This window comes from Lissotriton vulgaris, chromosome 3_1, assembly GCF_964263255.1.
Source record: "Lissotriton vulgaris chromosome 3_1, aLisVul1.2, whole genome shotgun sequence".
In the NCBI taxonomy this organism is placed as follows: Eukaryota; Metazoa; Chordata; class Amphibia; order Caudata; family Salamandridae; genus Lissotriton; species Lissotriton vulgaris.
Window position 1 is genome coordinate 1,532,740,882 of NC_141689.1, and position 13,878 is coordinate 1,532,754,759.

The window sequence follows — 13,878 nt, forward strand, 5'->3', positions numbered from 1 at the left end:
AGGGACCGCCTCCCCGTTGAGGGGCCAAAGGCCACCTCTCCCGAGCGCTCCCATCCGTGTTGGGTGACGCCCACTCATAGGGATCTTCCAATTACTGCTCACCGATCACGACCTTACCGCCCGACCAAAATAAATACGACAATGATAACTAAATAACTAAAGACTACATATAACAGACAGTAGCAACAACAGCTTTATTCAAGCATGCCTACTGATGAACACTAAAGCAGAATTACTTTATTTGCAAAACATAACGCAAAACGATCATTCTTTATTGCATACTCAAAATCTTCGCGATAATACCGCAACCTGTAAACGAAAATCAGAATTATCAATCAAACTTTATTTAAAACCACTCGCTGTCTTCAGGGGCTGGTGGGTGGGTCAAAAAATGGCTCTTCGTTCCGTCTCGAGCTCACGTGCAGCGAGGAGGTGCAGCTTCAGAGCACAGGAACAAGAGGATGCCTTCTGGTCTTGCGTCCCTTTTTATCCGTCTTCAGGGCGGGCGTAAACCCGCCCCTGCCTGCCCCGAGGGCGTGGCCAGCCGCGTTAGTGTGTAGGCCAGCCCACTCTAGGGCGGGAAAAAGCGCGCCCCGGCTACGCCGCTTCGGGCATACCAGCCGAGACGCGCCTCCCGCCCAAAATGGCTTCCCGGGGGGATCGAGGTACTCTGCCATACGTTCGGGGGGACCGAGTGGTCGCCCCTTTCCATATGGCTGAGATACCCGCCACCCCCTCTCAACACAATCCCCAAAGGAGGGAAACCGGAAACAGTTCTTGAAGTTTTTTGGAATAGGGAGGGAGTGACCCTCCCCGGCCGTATTTATTAAAACAAAACATTAAAACATTAAACAGTTTCATATTAATGTACAATTTCATTACCACATTGCGATGTTTGGCTAACCTTAACAGATTCTCTAATACAGAGGTTCTCCTAGCCGAACTAACAACCTACAAAACATTTTCTTGAAATTTTGAAATTGTACATCCTAACGTTTAAGGGCCAACGGCAAGGTCGTAACCGGTGTCAAGATCCCTAACCAGAAATACCCCCCCCCCACTTGGGAGGGGCGACAGCACTGAGGCGTACCTCAAGTGCAACTACCAATTTCCCTTGACTTGACGGGGGCCCCAATAAACTCGACGCCACTTAAAGGTCGTTCGAGGACTCGTGTGAGTTATCTAGAAGGTAGCGTAGACCTCCCCCCAAACCCACACAACTTACCACATCTGCCGTCGCAGACGTCACTGGCCCCGGGAAATTCCCCAGGAGGGGGCTGTAACCCCTCCTACACAGGAAGGGGCCTTGACCGCCTTTCCTTTTCTTTCGGCGACCCATCCTTAGAAGGGACCGCCTCCCCGTTGAGGGGCCAAAGGCCACCTCTCCCGAGCGCTCCCATCCGTGTTGGGTGACGCCCACTCATAGGGATCTTCCAATTACTGCTCACCGATCACGACCTTACCGCCACAGGCCGGATAGTTGACCGGCTATCCGGACCCCCCACAAAGCTCCTACCTAAAGGTCATGTTTTAACGTTTTCAACCATGCTAAGAAGTCTCCTATGAGTAACTCATTCCCCACCCGAGACAAATGCACACCATCCCCCAAATACATACTGTCATCATTAATACAGCCATGCGGAATAGAATGCAATGTCCTGGAACGGAACAACCTACTCACTTTGTTATTAAGCTTTCTAACAGACTGATTCAAAGCAGGAATAGAAATAGCCCCCCGCCACGCCTTTCGTGGGATCATATGGGACCACGCAATTGTGCACCCCGGAACTCTCCTCGCCAACCAACTTACAGTGGAAAGCATTGCCTCCAGGAGAAGTCGTCTACCGGTGGTGACCAAATCATTGCCCCCCAAGTGTACTATGACTATAGACGGCGGTGACCTCGTCCGCCCTAACATACCCTCGAAAAATGCTTGAAACTGGTCAATACAGAGACCGCCTCTTCCGTAGAAGGACACCCTGTACCCGTATTCCCCAGCTACGTGAATCATGTCACCTGCTTTGAATACGTCCGCGGCACGCCTCATGTATGAGTGGCCCACGACCCACACCTCCTTTTTCACAGCCGGTGATGTCTGACCGCTGGCCCGGTGTTGGGTCGACTGCATAGTCCGCCCCGCCTCGTAGGCTTGCGCAACTGAAAACCAAACAAAAACAAGAGGCGTGAGTACATCATTACAGCTTCATAACATGTGCAACCGCACATACCTCTTATAACAATTGGAGGACCAACGCCCCACTCGTTTCACTTGTTCAACATTAAGACCCCTGGCTGTAGCTTCCGTAGCAGCCCCTATCCGAAAGGAATGGGTCCCAAACTCGCCCGGGTTCAAGCCCGCAGCGGCAATTGACATCGCAAGCACCCGCTGAAACTGAAATCTTGTCAGTGGGGTGGCGTCCGCGTGTCTCAGCAAGGTCCCACCCCATAATGCCACCCTTCGTGCTAGGTAATCTTCTAAACACTTTACCGGACACATGGAGGACCCGGGAATCCTGCGTATGATTATGCAGTCACCCATACCGTCTTGATCGGTCTTGGACCTGACAAAGGAGACAGTCATTGCCTCTCCTCTGATCTGAACGTGTTCTTGGCACAAACCCCCCGCCACATCCTGTTTGTTCCTTGCCACCAGTTCGCTTACCCGCATCGCCCCGTGAAATGCTAGCGTAAAAGCGGCTCGGAACAACACCGCCTCAAACTGAGATGAACATGTGGCAGGGAGTGTAGCCAACAACTGGGCCAATCTATCCAAACCTATCGGGCGCCTCTCATCTACTCTGCGACCCTCAAGGCGTTGCCACCCACGCAGCGCTTTTTGTACAACGAAAGACGCTGTCGGGTCCTGGATACTATGAGCCCTGGCAACAAAGGAAATAGCAGCACGATGCCTCTGGGCCGTAGCCACCGATTTCCCAGCCCTACGTAAGGACATCAGAAAATTCACTACCCATTCCTCGTGGCCCCAAAGCCTCTCTCTATCAGTCCCCAAAAAGGCTAAATAGGACCGAAACGCCCCTTCATATGCCTTCCTCGTCCTTGGTGCTAGACTCTCTCCCACGAGGTGACGAAGTTCGGGGCACCGAGAGACCAGAGAGCTTCGGGAAAGGGTGCCGGCTCTCGGTCCGCTGAGGGAAGGAAACCCGAGAAAGCCTGCATGTGAAAACGAGACAGTGCATCAGCCGCCTGATTCATTACCCCTGGGACATGTTTTGCTCTGAAAAGCACATTCAGTTGCATACACAGTAAGACAATTTCTTTGAGGAGTCTTAAAATCAGTTTACATCGTGCTGCCTGACTGTTGATGCACTCAACCACGGTCATATTGTCAGACCAAAATATCACAGAGTGATCTTTGAACCCTTCGGGCCAGGTTCTCAGGGCCACAAAAATGGGGAAAAGTTCCAAAAAAGCAATATTGCTTGTCAGACCATTGTCATGCCACCATGTCGGCCACTTCTGTGCCGACCATTTTGTGCCGAAGATGGCACCAAAACCTATGCTACCTGCTGAATCTGTCCATAGCCCCAGCTCGTCAGAGGACACGGCTGGTTTATTCCAGACGACTCGACCATTGAAATCCGCCAGAAATGCCAACCAAATGCGCATGTCCTGGCGGACCTCGGCCGAGAGCCTCGTGCGATGATGGCCTTCCTTTAATCCGACCATGGCTTGAGCGATCGAACGGGAAAAGGGTCGGGCCATAGGTATAACTCTCAGGGCAAAATTCAACTGGCCCACTAACTGCTGTAACTGATGCAGCTTAACCTTAGCTGCACTCAGACACATTTGCAGGGATGCCCTGAACTTAAACACTTTATCACTTGGTAAACGGAAACAACCTTCTCCGGAGTCTAACTCGATCCCCAGAAACTCGAGGCAAGTCGAAGGACCCACCGTCTTACCTGGTGCCAATGGTACGCCAAACTGATTCATTAAAACACAAAATGCAGCCAAAGCTTGCCCACATCCCGGATCCCCGGCTGCCCCCAGGAACAAGAAATCATCGAGATAATGCATCACATGTTGAAAACCCGTCTTCTTTGTGAAGACCCATTGTAGAAAACTACTGAATTTCTCGAAATAGGCACAAGAAATTGAGCATCCCATCGGCATACATCTATCCATATAATACTGACCCTGAAACATGAAACCCAGTAGACGCTGATCGTCTGGATGTACCGGGAGCAACCGGAACGCTGACTCGATGTCTGACTTCGCCATCAGCGCCCCGGGCCCCAGGCGATTCAAAATGGCTACGGCCTCATCGAAGGACGCGTACCGCACCGAACATACTTCAGGATCTATGGCATCGTTTACAGAAAGACCACGTGGAGCTGACAAATTATGAATCAGTCGGAACTCACCCGGGTCCTTCTTGGGGACCACCCCTAAAGGAGAACAAACAAAATTCGGTACCGGGGGTACACTAAACGGGCCGGCGACCCGACCTCGAGTAACCTCTTTCCGGATCTTATCCTGAACCACGGTCGTATGCTGCAGGACGGAAAGTTGATTTTTACACATCTCCACACCCCGAAAGTCCCCTACCGGGATGCGGAAACCATACGAAAATCCGTTCCGCAGCACCCCAGCAGAAATACGATCCGGGTATTCACTGAGCCAGGGAATCATCGCCAAGGTATCAATCGGGGTAGGTAAAGGCGCCCCTCGGACTATGTTAGACCTGTTTGGCGCCTCCCCTCCCCCCGTTATCACCCGTTTTGGCTCTGCACGTGGACTCAGGATGGGACGACCCGCACCCACTACATTCATGTTTAAATTTACACGATCCCTGGGGCCTGGTACATTTACCTCTGTTGAAATTGAAGCAGAAACCCCTTTTACCTGTATTGCCGGCAGGTCTCGAGTAATCGTCGGTACTCGTACCTGAACGAAAGGGCGTCCCCCCATAATGGCGGGAGGATTCGCCAACATTACTTCCTACCAATGGCATTTTTAACATACCTGTCTCTTTCATTTTATCCCATGTCAAAGAATCATAACAATCCCAGGTTAAGCTTTTATTATGCTCTTTAGCCTTTCTAAAAAGATTGTCGTAGCAGAACCAATGGTTACCCTGGTATGATGTCGAGTACCCCATGATTCGTGACTGATAGGTCGGCAACTCGGAAAGCAACTCGGGCCTACGTTCCCCCAAGATTGACGTAAAAATTCCCCATGCATTGCCCCAATTGCCAATATTCTCATTCACTTTAAAGGCGGCCATTTTTGCGCGCCAAACACTCGGATGCATAAGATCTTTCTGACCCTTAACATGCTCCACCTCATAATGATCAACAAGCAACGAGAAGATGTTCACATATTCTCCCGCCCAAATCTTCTCCTTAATTGCCAAAGGCACATGTTGTCCCAACCTTTCTCTACGAGAGGGTGCTGACTCATCCCTCGCAATCGGCAATGGCCGCTTACCTGCACCGGGCGCTGCATCTGCGGTCGCCATCGTCCCTTGTGGCTTGTCAAGTACTGCAGCCGGCGCGGACACCTTGGCTGTATCCCGTTTCCCTCGCAATTGCTTCATCAGCGCCTGGGCCTCGGCAGCCGTGGCGCCCTCACTACTGTCGCCCAACCACGCTGCAAGTTGTGCTGCCAGCTCGGGCGGCATATCCTCATTGGACACCGGGGTGACCACCACAGGAATCGGATTCCCCTCCGCCGGTACTGGGGTTGGCGCTTCGAGCGGGGTACAGGGAACCGGGACGTCTCCCCCAGCTGGTCCCCTCCTTGGCCTCTTGGCTCTTCCTCCTGGAGCGGCTCCAGCTGACGGACGCTCCGGCCCCCCCTCCCCGTCTCTCTCCGCCACCCGCTTCTTCAGCTCAGTCATCTCCTTCATGAGGACCCGAACCATCTGTTCAGTCGTCATTCTCTTCCCGCCTTTCTTGGGCATTCCTCCGACAGAGTATCTGTAAGACAAAAGAAAGATTACAACGCTCAAAAAATGGCTCTTCGTTCCGTCTCGAGCTCACGTGCAGCGAGGAGGTGCAGCTTCAGAGCACAGGAACAAGAGGATGCCTTCTGGTCTTGCGTCCCTTTTTATCCGTCTTCAGGGCGGGCGTAAACCCGCCCCTGCCTGCCCCGAGGGCGTGGCCAGCCGCGTTAGTGTCTAGGCCAGCCCACTCTAGGGCGGGAAAAAGCGCGCCCCGGCTACGCCGCTTCGGGCATACCAGCCGAGACGCGCCTCCCGCCCAAAATGGCTTCCCGGGGGGATCGAGGTACTCTGCCATACGTTCGGGGGGTCCGAGTGGTCGCCCCTTTCCATTCTGTCATTGGGCTATACTTGGGCTACATCTGGGTGATATTTGGGCTACATTTGGGCTCTTTTGTCTCTGGTGGACATTTTGGGAGACTGCATGTCAGAATGTTTTAATGAAATAGAAAAGGATTTGAGAAGTCACTCAAAATGTGCCCTAATTTTTCATTCTGCAGCACTAATCATACTTTCTATGGCAAAATATACCCCCTCATGTTGTTTCTTTTTAAATTAAATTTTTTAAGAGTTACCCCTTTATTCTAATCAAGATGGCTTCTTGTGTGCCATACCTTTGTAATAAGTAGGACTGTTAGCGCTCTAGTTGTTCTTTAGAACACTCTGGGACATTCTGTCATTGGGCTATACTTGGGCTACATCTGGGTGATATTTGGGCTACATTTGGGCTCTTTTGTCTCTGGTGGCCATTTTGGGAGACTGCATGTCAGTATGTTTTAATGAAATAGAAAAGGATTTGAGAAGTCACTCAAAATGTGCCCTAATTTTTCATTCTGCAGCACTAATCATACTTTCTATGGCAAAATATACCCCCTCATGTTGTTTCTTTTTAAATTAAATGTTTTAAGAGTTACCACTTTATTCCAATCAAGATGGCTTCAGGTGTGCCATTCCTTTGTAATAAGTAAGACTGTTAGCGCTCTAGTTGTTCTTTAGAACACTCTAGGAGGCTGCAGTAGAACACAAAGGAATCAACTGACAGTCTCTGTCCTTGTTGGATGTACATGTTTTACTGAGAATGTCAGACTTCATTTTCACATGACTGAGAAAGATAATGTGAATTTACAGAAAATATGCTTTCAGTTTAGCTTATAGATCCCCTTCCAAACCACTGTGGGAAAATCATGAGATATTAGTTTTCTTTCAAACAATATTCATGATATCACAGCAGAAGGTTTTTTCACATGGTAAAATCACCTTAGAACCCACCACAATTCCTAAAACGAGTATGGTACCATCAACAAATGATTTATAATGTAACTAAAGTCCTAAAACCCTCTATTAACTACAATGCTTTTTAATGAGGTGCTATCATGTATATTGGTCCCAAGATGGCTGCCAACACTTCTTGGATGAAGTGCTGACAGCCAATCAGATCAGATGTGTGGTTAGGCTCCGCCCAGATATATATCTTTTTTTTAACCTAAATTACTCAAAATCCACTGGAGCACATATATTGAGACCTAGCAAAGGCACATCGGGCTAACAGTCCCTACAATTTTGCCAAGTTTCGTGCAAATCCATTCAGCCGTTCGAGCTAAAAGTGAGGCCAACCGCCCTATGGAAATTAACATGGGAAAAACGCGTTTTGGGACCCCCCTTTTTTCTCGGCCCCCCTTGATGAAACCCCCCCAAATTGTCAGGGGCTGCTCAGAAACCAAATGTTCCATTTTCCTGAAAATTTCAGCCAATTCCGTCCACAAACGCCAAAGTTATTAGACATAGAATTTTCAAAAATCCCATAGAGAAAAAATCCTAACTATATATACCTACTGGCGACCGCCAGTAGGTAATATATATATATATATATATATATATATATATATATATATATATATATATATATATATATATATATATATATATATATATATATATATATATATATATATATATATATATATATATATGATAAGATTGTGTATAAAAATTACATATACAATTATTAGTCCTAATAAAATATATATAAGTGTTAAAACATGCGTAACATTTGCATATTCATATTTGTTAAAAAGGTACATGTTTAGAAATATGTCATATTGGATCATACATGATATTGAGTGCAGACAAGAATAAGCCTGGAGGAACTATGCATGATTTGTAAACATTATTATTATTTTATTTTTTTTTTTTGTATGTTCTTATATAGCGCTCGACTACCCGGAGGCATCTCGGCGCTTGCCTTGGGAACCCGTCCTGGCTTTTCCCTGTGAGATAGCCCCTAACGGGCATCCCCAAGGTGAAAGCCAGGCATCCCGCCGCGGGGGGCCGTTGTGGAGATTAAGCAAGCTTAATGCCCAGAGTTGCAGAGTGTGAACCCATGATTAGGTCAGGCACCGAAGCGAGAATTATCGAGTCCGTGGACATTTGAGCTCAAGACCCTGCCGCGTCGGGAATTGAACCCTGGTCCCGGGTCTGACCTCTGCTTCAGGGTCTGCCTGCTCTAACCAGTGAGCCACACTTCTCCACATTACTGATAACTCATTTAATATCAGTGTTAAGACACATTAGTGTAGGCAAGTAGGAAGGTCCTCTGTGATATTCAGGCCCCCAGGGTACTTAGAATCTAGTTCCAGTATGTATTTAGTTTCTAATTTCCTTAGTTTGGATTCACGATCCCCCCTCTCCTGCTTGCTGGTACAGAATCAATTACATAATACCTTAAGTGTTGTTTATCTGCATCATGTTTATCCCCGAAATGGCGGGCCCCAGGATAAGTATTGTCCTGATTCGTTATGGCCCGCATATTTTGCAGTATCCGTTTATGAACAGGTAGTTTTGTACTGCCAACATCCCGGAGATTGCATGGACAAAACAGAATGTACACTTTATATTCAGTTTTGCAGGTAAGGAGTTTGGAAATAGTGTGATGTCTGGAACTAAATGGTGTCATATAGGTTAAAGTGTTGACACGTATTTGGCAGGCCTCACAGCTCTCACATTTGTAGAACCCTTTGTGTGTTTGTAACCAGGAGGTTACCTCTAGTACTTCAGGGCTAGTCTTCACCAATTGATCGCGCATAATGGGTTCCCTACTATACGTGATTGACGGTTTCAAGGGAAGAGTTGGTCCAATAATTGTATCACTTTTTACAAGAGATCAATTCTTATTAATGATGGACTGAATCTGTTTAAGTTGCCTATTGTATTCTGTGATAATCCTGAAGTCTCGACTGGGTACCACATCATTATTAGTCAAATGATGTATACTCTTATTAAGTTGTTGTGTACGGGAAGGTTTCATGGATTTAGTTATGGCGCTATTGACTATCTTATGTGAGTAACCCCTGTCCAGGAACCTCTCTTTACATGCAATCTGAGCAGCCAATAAATCACTGTCCTCACTGTGTATATGTCGCAGCTGCAATATTTGTCCATAAGGGATACTGTTGATTAGGTGATGCGAGTGGGAACTATTAGTATGTAATGTTGGATTCCCCGCTGACTCCATTCCTGTACAATTTAGTTTTGATTTTGTTATTTTCTATACAAATCAAAGTATCCAAATAGCTGACTTCAGTGGGACTAATGGTAGCTGTAAATTGTAGATTAAGCTTGTTCTGGTTAATGGCCTTAATACATTCATTGGCCACATCATGGGTACCCTTCCAAACTACCAGCAGGTCATCTATATACCTTAACCATAATCTGACATTCTTGGTAATATATAATCTGTGTTGTTTCCTGAGGACCAGTTCCTCCCACCACCCCATTAACAAACAGATGTAGCTCAGGGAGAAACTGGCCCCCATAGCAACACCTTGTATCTGCTGATACAACATGTTATTAAACATAAAAATGTTGGGGCATATTACCAAGGGGGGCGATAGGCAATTATCGCTGGTTTAGCGGCCTTTTTCGGCTGCTGAGCGGCGATAATTCTATCGCTCTATTAGCAAGCTGTCGCTAACTGATGTTAGCAACAGCTTTTAGGCGATAGCGAGCATTTTGGGGCCCGCTTTGCATGTCAGCGATATGTATCGCTAATGACATGCAAAGTGGGCGTACCCAACCTGTTAGCGACTGAAAGCAGTCGCTAACGTCGCTATCGCCTATTAGCAAGGCGGGCGTAGCGATGGAAATATTCCCGCTATCGCCAAAAACTAACGCCTGCTCAGACCAGTTCTTAGCCATGTTATCCAATGAGAGGTGGATAACATGGCTAAGAGCATTTCGTCGCTAATGCATGAATATCGCTGCATTCTCAGTGATATTCACGCTATCGCCAGAAAAATTATCGCTTTGGAGATAAACGTTGCTAATAGCAAGTTATCTCAGCGATAATTTCCAGCAATGCTTAGCGATTACAAAATTGTTGCAAAGCCTAGTTAGCGATAAACATCGCTGCTCGTTGGTAATATACCCCATTGCTTGCTATGCAAATCATAACCTTTTCAATAAGCATTTCATTATGGGTCACAGTGTTTGTAGTCTTATTTGTCAGATAATAGGTTAGTGCATGTACCCCATCTTCATGTCTTATACAGGTATATAGTGAACAGACATCAATGGCAATTAACATATACTCTTGTTCCCATTCGAATTTGGATAACTTCATAAGGCAATCACTAGTGTCTCTCACATACGAAGGCAGAGTCTTTACTAAATCTTGGATAAAATAGTCTATATATTGTGACATATGCTCCAGTAGACTGCCAATCGCAGATATTGTGGGCCTGCCCGGGGGATTCACTGGGTCCTTGTGCACTTTAGGTATAAAGTAAATGGTGGGTACGACAGGGTTCTTGTTCATTAAAAGATCATGTTCCTCTTGTGTTAAGAGACCCTTCATTTTTCATGAGGCTAGATTCCTGTAATGTTTTGCATACATCTCTTTCAAAGTTGATGTGTTACATCTTGCATTGCCTCGACTGATCGTTCAATTGAGAATTAGCTTCCTTAAGGTAGTTATCTTTTGTCAGTATAACAATGTTACCCCCTTACAAGAGTTGCGTATTACCACATCCTTATTTGTTTGTAGCTTGGTGATAAGTTCTCGATATTTGATGTTTTGCCTGTTGGGGGTAACTTTCCCTTTTTGTACTTTCACGTTGAGTTGTTTGACGTCACTCACCACATTTTCATGTAAAATATCGATTGAGTCTCTCAAAAGTATAGGGTTGAAGGTGGACTTGGGTTTGACAGCAGTGGGGATTACTGTTGTCACTTTGCTAGGGCTTTTATGCGTATGTGCTTGGCCAGTCCCATCCGGGTTAGCATTTTCCAGACTCGCATCATTGGTCCCTGCATCGAACATGTCCTGTATCTCATCAATTAGACATATCAGATTGCGTTAAGTTAGGTGCCTTCTGATGCATTGCCTTGAATGAATTCACTAGTATCATTAATTCGTTTGGTATTTAAAAAGAAAATGTTGCTTCAATTTCAGCTTCCTAACTGCCTTGTAAGTGTCCTATCTCAAATTAGAATAAATTACATTTTTAGGCAGACAGAATGAGAGATCTAAATTCAGTATTTTTATGTCTTCTTCACTAAGTTGTACCTTCATCAAAGTCATTATTGTGTTGTTTCTAAAGCATTTGGGTGGCTGTTTATCTTCTCTTCCGCTGACCCAAATTGCCTCTTTTTCGCTGTGTTGACTCGTTTCTTGCAGGCTTGTTATCGTTCCTTTCTGTTCTGGTTTCGGATGCTGCCTGGTTGTTTTTGTTTGTGCGTGGTCGGAGAGTTTGTCTCCGATCCGTTACTAAAAAACCCACTTCATCCACCAGTGATATCTTTTGACCTGCTGATGTTTGGGCTTGTTGCGTATATTTGTGTATATATTCCTGGTCCGTGTCTCTGCCATGGTCTCCGCACTCATGAAAGGGTGCAAACGGTCCAGCGGTGGCACTGCCGCTCAATATCCAGCTCCTTACAAAGTAAAAAAAGACCAGCACTCTCGTTAGGTAAATCCAACCTCCGGATTTACTGCGAAAAAGTTATTTAAACAAACGCATTTTCAGCGCTAGCCTTCGTCAATGTGGGCGAGCACCGTTAATGTGGTCACATATATCACATGTTACATTCATTGTAATTGCAAACGGACACTTGTATTGTAAAACAAAATTGGGCGCCATTTTGGAACATGTTCAGGCTCTATTTAATTCTATAAGCTGCCTATTAAGTCACCATAGGCATCCTCATGATTAGGTTTCGCCTAGGCAGCGCATGCGCTGTCTCAACGAAAGATGCTGTATACAACTATAGTGGTGGAAGCCCCGCCCACTTTCAACCTAGCTTTGTCATTGGCCGCAATCGTAAATGCTGCATGCTGATTGGTTTATGGAAACGTAATCCCGCCTCATGACGGCCATGTCGTCATTATTGTTCTTCCACAGCTATCAGCACCATTACCTTTAAAAAAGTTTAATTTCCCTGCCTCCTCCTGTTCCATCCTGCAGTTTGTGACTTCTCAGGCCAGCAGCACCCCCTCACCCCCTCCCGTCCATGCCGTCTTTCACGCCCGCACTTCTGTAAAAAAGGCAATATGTCTCTCGTAAATAGGAGTCATATTGCATTTTCAGTGCTTGTTTGGTGCATGATTGGTTAATGGCTTCGCACTCTTTGTTGCAATGGATCAGAGTGAGCCTCTTTTCATATCCACCGAGACTAGACGGTTGGCCTCAAACGGATTTGCTGCAGTGCAAACAAGCACACGCTTCGTGCTCGCGGGCACAATATTTAAATGCTTTTAAAGCTACTTGCGTATTCGCAAAGGGAGTTAGTTGCCTGATTATTAAATGGCCGCCGAACGGGAGGTGCAGTACCACCTGCGCCAGAGCACAGCCAGCACTCCACGCTACTTCCACTGATACAGCTCCCAGTCCCAGTTTGTGTGCCTCCTGAGGGCGGGCGCCTCCAGGGCGCTGCAGCCATTCTTTTCCTGGAGCCACCTCCCGATCCTGGCCCATCTGACCCCCATGTCTTCTGGCCGTCGTCTCTGCACTGCAGAGGGTCACAGAAGCGGCGGTGCTGGTTTTATATAGCTTGAACTCTACCCTTAGGTATCAGTGCGCTTTACACGAGTACCAGTTGCCCTACAGCAGGGCACATTATTTTTATTTTTAGGCACGGGAGATTGTGATGTGCCCAGAATCACAGGAAGACCCTAATGCAAATAATATGGAGAAACCAATTGGCATGGCCAATGCTTGTTATACAGTCAATCGTTTCAATTCATTTATATTGTACATGATCCGACGTGTCTGATATCACAAATAATTTAATGCATATAAAACGTGGCAATGGCTTTGTCTAATGATAGTGACTGCCTTGATTCTCCTCAGACCAATACTGCTCTTGCAGATTTGCCAATTCCACCCTGTATGGGCTGACCCAGTTACAACCTGATTCTGCCTTGTATAGGCTATATAGTGCATGGAGTCTTGGCTCCTGCCCACAGATGGGCAATTATGAATAGATTACTGTGTGTTTCTTACCTTCCTGTGTGCTTACAATGAGCTTTCGTCTCCTATTCTTAGTTTGCATGCTCTCTCCTTCCAGCATATAAATTCATAAGTGGACTGTTAAATCTTCTCCACTGTTAAGACCTTCTGGAGACTTAGACTGCAGATGTATTTGCCTGCTTCAACCCATCCCTAATAGTGCGTAAAGAGGTGGGGTTGATTTATCTGGAGGATTCCCTTTTAATGAAACTAACTGGATGAAAGATGAAACTAGCTTTACCAAACTGATTATACTCAATTGTTTAAAATTGGATTATGCCTTTTGCATTCCATGGCTGGCCCATATAGTTAAAGTCTGTGTTTCAATTGACAGTGGGCGAGGAGCCAGCACAGGTATTAACATAAACCTAAGAGTCACATTACAGCTACTTTCAGTCTGCATAGTTC